At 36.4% G+C, this 8820-nt stretch overlaps 1 protein-coding gene across 3 annotated transcripts in view; it reads left to right on the top strand.

The window, feature by feature from the left end:
- The window catches only part of LOC106870185 (glycosylphosphatidylinositol anchor attachment 1 protein), an 83326-nt gene that overhangs the window by 45630 nt on the left and 28876 nt on the right, over window positions 1–8820 (top strand). For 2 of the 3 annotated variants that reach the window (XM_052966479.1, XM_052966478.1), the window contains exon 2: window positions 4068–4110. The gene's annotated coding sequence lies outside the window, so the exon portion shown is untranslated. Of the gene's footprint in view, window positions 1–3848; window positions 4111–8820 lie in introns of those variants that run through there. The other variant, XM_052966476.1, reaches the window with a different exon arrangement.

Below are 8820 nucleotides of genomic sequence, written 5' to 3'. Positions count from 1 at the left end.
CTTTTCCAGGCTTGCATGGGTCAGATAGAGTTTATTGAGATAGATTTTCTGTGGCTGGTTTCCCATCCTGTCAACAACTTTACCTGTTTCCAAGCAAGGTAATATTTTCCCATGGCCAGACATGGTTTTGCAGAATATTGAAAATTAATGACATTCATATATGAGAATCACACAAGACAAGGAGACACACACACACAGATATACAACTTCAAATCTTTGGTTAACCTGAAGCTAAAGTAGAAGACATTTGCCCAAAGTGCCATGCAATGAATCTGATTGAAACTGAACCAGAAACCATGTCTATAACTATATCTGCATTTGGGCATGGATAGCAGTGTGCTTAAGAAGTTCACAGCACCTTAGGCAAGTGTCTTTTACTACAGGTCCTGGCTGATCAATGCCTTCTGAGTGAATAATGGTAAACAGGAACTGAAAAAAGCCTCTATATTTGTATGTGTATTCACACACTAAGAAAGTCACAAGCTACAAATGACGGTGTTGTCAGTTTCTGCTATCAACAAATCATCCACTCACTTTGCATCTTTGAGGACATGTGAAATAAAAGATCCCTTACTTGAAAAATAGGTTAGGGCAAGCAACCAGAAGGGTACCCAGTTGTAAAACTATACCTAAATTATATATTTATCTAACCCATTCTAGCATGGAAGAATGAAAACAAAACATTCATTTGTTTCAGTTTTACACTTATTTTTTCCATGCTGGCATTAGTTTGACAAATATAATATTGAGGCATGTTTTACAGATGCTCTTCTTATCATTAACCTAGGTGTTAAGTAAGTGATCTTGTTTTCAAAGTAGCAGAATTAATGGATGATTTGTTGAGAGAAGAAATGACAACTCCCATGTTTGCATGAATTTGTGCTTCTCTGAAAATCGCTTTGGTGTAACAGAAATTTTTGAAGAAGTACAAATGTAAAAACAAACACTAACACACATGTATGTGCAATGTCACACCAAGTAAAACATTAAAACAAAGGAAACAACTCCAGTGTTAGCTGCCAGGCTATTTATGCAGCTCCTGGAACTCGACTGAAGATAGAAAACTCTGAATGATCTGTCCTTGTTTTCCTTGTATCGTCTGTCTGGATATTTTGTTGTCCCTTTGTTGTTTCACCTGTCTGGATGTTTTGCGTTCTTGTACCATTTTTGTATTTTTTATATATAAAATATACAGGCGTATGTACACTTTGAGCTCTTATATGTATATATATATATATACAAATATCATCATTGTCATCGTCATCATCGTTTAATGTCTGCTTTCCATGCTGGCATAGGTTGGATGGTTTGACTGAGAACTGACAGACTGGGAGGCTGTAATCTTATTTAGCAAGGTTTCTACAGCAGGATGCCTTTTCTAATGCCAACCACTCCAAGAGTGTAATGGGTGCTTTTTACATACCACTGGTATAGAAGCCAGTCAGGCTGCACTGGCATTGGCCACGTTTGAATGGGGCTTTTAAATGGGCAAGTTATGCGACACTGGCATCAGCCACAGCTACGATCTCACTCAGCTTGCCAGGTCTTCTCAAGCACGGCATATCTCCAAAGATCTCTGTCGCTTGTCATTGCATCTATGAGGCTCAACATTTGAAGGTCGTGTTTCACCACCTCATCCCATGTTTACCTCTTCCACAGGTTCCCTCCACTGTTAGAGTGTGACACTTCCTCACACAGCTGTCCTGGGTCATAACCACTCCAAGTTGAAAATGTTGACATGCTGCAGTAAAGGAAAAATACTATTTTGAACTTCATGCAATAAAATTCTTAATACAGTTCTCCTGCCTTTGGTGTCACAACATAAAGACGTTCAAGTGTTTCTTCTTTGAAAATGTTCAAATGACTTCAACTTTTTGTCCTCACTTTCTTCTTTGCCATTCTTTGTTACTACTGTTCCAAGTGAAATATGTGGGTACTTCAGTATAAAGTAATGTTTCTGCAAAGTCATGATTGATGCACAATGAAAAGAATTATGTCGTTCATTGAATGCCATGTATATCCTCATTATTTCTGAGCAATATTCTTTGTTCATCTGGGAGATGAACTGTCAGTCTCACTATTGCGGGTACTCTTTCATGAACTGAGAATCCTAAAATAGATGCGACTACTTCAGATGGTCCTATATACCTACCAATTAGATATTGACTAATTTTGTTATCATTGTTTATTTGAACAGCAGCTTGGTCATTTCCTTTCAGTGTGTACTTTATGACATACTTAACTGACCTCATTGAGGCAACAATTTCAATGTTGCAGTGGCATTTGAATGCTCTTAAAGGAGTTTCATTATAAGGTACAAACTATTTGTTGTTTGTTTTTCCATTCTTATGAGATTCAGCTCCTACAATTGCAACTGATCTTCGGCTATAAAGAGATAGTCTGTTTTTCTGCCTTTTGGTTAAGATGATAAAGACTAATATTTTATTGTTGTATTTGGGGATGGTCATGTTGCCAGTTTAGCCAATAAAAACACACGCACTATATATTTGGTGTTAATTTGCTTCAGCTTTATATTACATTAATCGTATTTCGGCCAGAGTTCTTTCGTCACACTTCTGTGACTTTGCTTTCTTCTTTCTTATTTGTGTGTCTCTCCTTACTAACAATCAGCCATTTTGTATTTTGTACTCCTATTGAATGTGTCTATATTTGCGCATGCATATCCCTCTATGTGTGTCTATGTTTAGTAAGTGCATGTGTATGTATGGGGAGTGCCTGTAGTATCTGTATCCGCTGTTTATACATGTTCATTTAATTTGTTTTTATTTATTTGTTTATGTGTTTATACCTACTTTTTTTTTGTATTTAATTTAATTTTGTTAATGTATGTAGTTATTTAATTCCATTTGTTTATCTGTGTATTGTATTATATTTTGTTCATATTGTTATCAGTTTATGGGGATTTTATTGTCATATGTTGTGGTTTGTTGGGGGTGTGTGCTAGTGTTCCATTCCAGTTTCCTATTCAGGCTAAGTTTATCTTCTATTATGTGTGTAGCTTCTGTAATTTGTCTAAGCGCTGCGTCTGTTCTATGTGTGGACAAGATTTTAATTTCTATGCTGTTGAGTGAGCCTCCGTGTTCCTGCTAAGCGGGCTGGTACAGAACTGATGAGCTCTTAAATCAAAGGGTAGGAAAACAGACCGGCACCCGTGCCACTGACACATAAAAAGCACCATCCGAGCTTGGTTGATGCCAGTACCGCCTGACTGGCACCCATGCTGGTTGTACGTAAAAAGCTCTATTCGAGTGTGTCCAATGCCAGTACCACCTGACTGGCACCCGTGCTGTTGACACGTATAAAGCACCATTCGAGCATTGGCCGATGCCAGTGCCGCCTGACTGGCTCCCGTGTCGGTAGCACTCACTACACTCAGGGAGTGGTTGGCGTTAGGCTAGGCAGCCAGCTGTAGAAACCTTGCCAAATTAGATTGGAACTTGGTGCAGCCTTCCTGCCTGCCTGCCAGTTCTCAGTCAAACAGTCCAACCCATGCCAGCATGGAAAGTGGACGTTAAACGACGACGACGATGATGATGATAAAAATACCATCACGTGTGACAAACGAGTTATCAGCCGTACAGGCAAATTAATAATAATAATAATAATAATATATATATATATATAAACATTAAATTGCACAAAATAACTCATTCGAAATAAATTACTATTAAGGTTTGAAAAATATTTTTTGTTTTCTTTTCTTTACAATTTCTTATTCAGACTGTTATATCATAGAATCTGGGATGGTTTTCAAATAAAAATCTGAAATACGTATTTAGTGTAATGAAATAATGCATTCTTTTTTCGGAAGTACATAGCCAAGTTTTTTATGTAACTCTCAGTGTAGTTCAAAAATTTGAAATCTTAAGGTCGCCCCGGAAGTGCTTCGTAATTTTTTGTTACTATAACAACAACCTTCATCCCATTAGACGACGTTTTAAATTTATATTAGATTAAAATGATTTAACAAATAACCAAAATCCCTTGCAATCAGTCTTCTGACTTTTATTTTGCGTTATCAAGACTGTACGTTATTTGTCTCACAGGTTACCGGCCACGTCTCAAGTCGATAAAAAGTGAATTATTAAGGTAAGGATATTGTATATTGAAAAACATCTTTTTAATTTCACATATATGTATACATTTTATTGTACATCTATCTATCTATCTATCTATCTACCGAAAGCTTATTTTCATAAATATATTGATTTTGTTCTACTGTAATGTTTATCACATTTGTGATAAATATGAATTTTACCCTAACAAAAGCAATAAGTGAATATTTTCTTTTGTGTTGATGTGAGAACACTCCGAACTTTTCACGAATCTGAATAGTTATTTAATGTTTTTCGCTGCCTTATATTGCCATTTCTTATCTAGTCATCTTTGCAAACATATTCTTTGCTTCCTGTGAAATCACCAAAAACAAAGAAATGTAACGTTTTGGATTATTAAATATATTAATAATAGTTATGTGTATTTATGAACCCAAGCATACAAGATGATTATATAGCTTATATCATTGCCAGCTCTTGCTTCCGTCTTACTCGGGCTCTGTATATTTTTGTAAATCAGAATTTTAAAAATAAGATTCCATTTTTAAAAACAAAACACACTACTTTATAGTGTTTTATTATCTAAAATGTGTTTAATTTTGGGGGTAGGGTCTGACAAAAGCGAGAGTGAACATATTATATTTAAGTTTTAAGTTCATTTATCGAACGAAAAAAAAAAATAATGAAGAGTATCTTGAATTGGATTCGTAAATCGATGGATAAAATATTTTGTGGTAGTTATGCCCCTTTATGGTCTGAGTTCAAATCCAGCTGGGGTCGACTTGGCAAGAGAAGTTGTGACCAATAAAGGTGAATATGTTATTGATTAAGGTGTTGAAGAATTTTATAAACTTTCGAGAAAACACTGGCACTCGAAGCACATCACATAAAGCTAAAAAATAATAGAATGTAAATATTGGGTTGAAAAACCTTTTGGATTGAAAGCTGGAAGGCTGTCGTCTCTACAGATGTGGGTTCGCGTTCCACTAGCAACCTTCGAACATTTTCTATACAAAAGGGCCTGTGAACCCAATTTTCACATACTATTATTTATAGCTTTATGAGAGCTGTCTCGTGAGCCAATGTACCAAAAAAAGAATATCTATCTGTGTGTGTGTGTTTGTGAGATCATCATCAGCATCATTTACATGTAAACTTTTTCATACTTGCATGGGTCTGTCAGAATTTGCTGAGGCTGAATTATCTATGGCTGGATGTTCTTCCTGTTGCCAACCCTCACTTGCTTCAAAGCAAGGTAATATTTCCCCCTGGCCAGACATGTTTTCACAGAGAATTGGAAATGAACAGCACTGCTTGTATGATGGTTATGATGCTACTGCTTGTTTACAACTGTTGCATGATGTTGAGATAAAGAAACACACACACACACACACACACACACACAGAGCAAAATGTATACACATATACAGATATATACATTTACGAAAGCCTAGACAACCTGTCTATAGTGTCCAGCTATAACCTATATTCATATTTTGTTCTTGTCATTTACCTCACCCACCTCAATATTAGTAACAAGGATTTGATGGGAACTCAAAATCTCTCTTTCCCAGATCCTCTAAATACACCCTCTTCCTTTACTGATCTCTGAATTCCTTGAAACACCCCCTACTCCTTCTGCATCAAAAGCATATATCTCGCATTCCCCTCTTTAACAGCATCAGCCTCAGTGATTTTGCAACATTTTTGGGCTCTTGCACTCTTCCTGCAAGATGCTGCTGGTGCAGAAAAATATCTTTTATAAGCCTAAAGTCTTTACAACAATTAGTTTTAGCTCTTATTCGTATCCTTGACAAACATCCACACCCTGAATCTAGCCTCTAACAAGTCACCACAACCTCTGCACTTATTGTTGGGTTGTCTGACCAGTGCCTTGCCACAACTATTTTCACATATCCATATATTATGTAATACATCCCACTACTTCCCTGACACTATGGCACTTCATGTCAGCTGATTGGTCAGAGCTTGTCAGTTTTACACTAAATCTTCTTGTCAGCACATGTGCTTCATCTTTGACCCATCAGATTATAGTTACAGGTATGAGGGTATGGGTAGACTGACCTATCCTCTCAGAAATCGCCCCTACATAACACACACTTCAGATTCTACCAAGTGCTTCATTGGGAGCTATGTTGCAGTAGGACTACCAATGAAATAAATTCTTTGAAAGTTCAGGATAAGTTCTGTTAGCTAGGTGACCTAATTAGCATTGAAAGTGGGGGTTTCTGAAAGCATAGTAGCCAGAGTAATAACAGTGTAGGAAAAGTTCAGGTTTTTATAATCTCTGCTGATAACAAAGGGAGTTCCTCTCCAAGCAAAGAAAAGATTGTATGATTTTTATGTACAGAGTGTAATGTTGTACGATAAGGAAAACATAGGCATAAAACTCAGAAGATGTGTGAAGACAGGGCAGAAATGATGAAGCACTAATGTACAAGGGAAAACACTAGATATAAGAGAAATCAAATGTAGTATGGAAAAGAGAAGACTGAGCTGGTATAGGGGGATGATACTTGGGTGAGAAAGTGCCAAGTAATTCAAGTGAAAGAAATCTCTGGAAGCAAAAGACAAGGAAAGAAGTGAAACATGATCTTAGAAGTCTCATATCTGGTGAGGTAGGATGCCACATAGAAAGTTAATCAAGTTATACCAGAAAGTGTCACACTCCGTGACTAGCATAGCAATATCATATTAAATTGTAACTAGGGCAAAGGAGATGCTTTGGAGAGGAGAAATTATATAAGAAGAATCATACAAGTGGAACAAACACAATTGATCTGTAACAGAGTAGACCGGGATGAGATGCAGTTTGGTTTTGTGTCTGGAAGAGGTACATATGGATGCAAACTTCCTTGTGAGGCACAACATGTAATGTTACAGCTTGGAGGAGAGAGAGTTCACTAGTTCTCATTTGGTAATCATTATTTCAGCTATGAGTTTTCCAGAAGTTCTAAAGTAGAAGTTACTGTATGAATGCATTTACATGAGATAAATGAGAAAAGTAAACACATACAATCCTCCTACTTACCTTTTATAGTTTATAATTGATTATATGAGGGGGTACCCAAAAGAAACCGGAATTTTGCAGTATTATTTTATTCACTTAGTTTTACATGTTTATACTTTTACTGCTTTCAAAGTATTTTCCATTTGAAGCAATGGATCAATCCAGACATGTTTTCCACTGTTTGAACTCTTGCAATGTGATGTCTTTTAATGCCTCCATCGATTCATTTCTTTACCCCTTCCTCATCTGCAAATTCTGTAGCACTAGCTTTCATCACCAGTGATGACCTTTGAAAAATGGTCCGGATCAACTTTCAGCTGTTCTTTCAGTTCATGACATGCATTCAATTGTGACAGCTTTTGATCTTTTGTGAGCAAGTGAGGCACAAATTTTGCTGCAGCTCATTTCATTCACTATTCATCACTCCAGATTCGTTGGCAGGAGCTCCAGCACACACTAGTCATATCAACAAGTTTATCAATTGTTTGGTGACAGTCCTCCAAGACCATTTCATGAATTTTCATGATGTTTTCATTTGTTTGGGAAGTCAATGGTTGCTCCTGACTGAGGTTGGTCTTGAAGCAACCGGTCAGCAGATTGATGCCTGAGGGTTGCATCTAGTGGCTTCTAGCTGCAGAAGCTTGAACTACAACAGGCTTGTTCCACAGAGAATGTTTCCAGTTACTTTTGGATATCCCCTCTTATATGTCTTAAAGCTTACATTACATTAACCATTTTGTATAATGTCACTTTTGATATTAATTTAAAGTATCATTTTAAACCTATTTAACCCTTTTGTTATCATATTTGTGTTGAAATACATTGCTTTTGTCTCAATTTATTCTTAAAATGATGAAGAATTTAGTAAAATAAGTTGGTCATTATTAAGCTGGTGTAAGGCTGTAAACTGGCAGAACCATTGCCATGCCATACAGAATGCTTAGCAGCATTTCATTTGATTTTGCATTCTGAGTTCAAATACTGCTGAGGTCAACTTTGCTTTTCATCCTTTCAGGTCAATAAAATAGGTACCAGGTGAGCTCTGGGGTTGATGTAATCGACTTATTCCCTCCCTTGAAATTACTGACCTTGTGCCAAATTTTGAAACCATTATTAAGCTGGTGTATAGAACATAAATTAAAATATATTGATGGAAGGTTTTAATCGAGATCATTTTAAAACAGGATGTTTGTATCATGCAACTAAGGAGTGGTTTCAGGTACCACAACATTATTCATCATAATAATAAAAATGATTTATGATCATTTAGAAGAAATAGGAATAAATTTTGTAGATGTTGAAACTTCATGCAACAGAACATAATACTTATAAAACAACTATCATGAGTAATTGCTAAGATTTAATGCATCAACCTTTTCTTTTCTTACCTAGATAATTCGTCACATCTATTTAATAGGGTCTTCTCCCACTTTGAAGATCTAAACTGCTTCCCTGTTCTGAATGGTGTGTGTGTGTGTATATATATATATATATATATATATATATATATATCTGTAAAAATATGTGACACTTATTCAATAGCCATGATAAAACTCCGAGTTTCGGATGCCAGGGTGGGAGCCCACGCCAACATCTCTTCAGTTATCCGGCCAATTGAAAATTCCTGTGAAAAATGACCGTTAAAAACAGGAATTTTCAATTGGCCGGATAACTGAAGAGATGTTGGCATGGGTTCCCACCCTGGCATCCAAA

The sequence above is a fragment of the Octopus bimaculoides genome, chromosome 3 (genome assembly GCF_001194135.2).
Source record: "Octopus bimaculoides isolate UCB-OBI-ISO-001 chromosome 3, ASM119413v2, whole genome shotgun sequence".
Lineage (NCBI taxonomy): Eukaryota > Metazoa > Mollusca > Cephalopoda > Octopoda > Octopodidae > Octopus > Octopus bimaculoides.
Note: the sequence above shows the minus strand (reverse complement) of the source record. Positions and strands in the feature narration are given on the sequence as shown.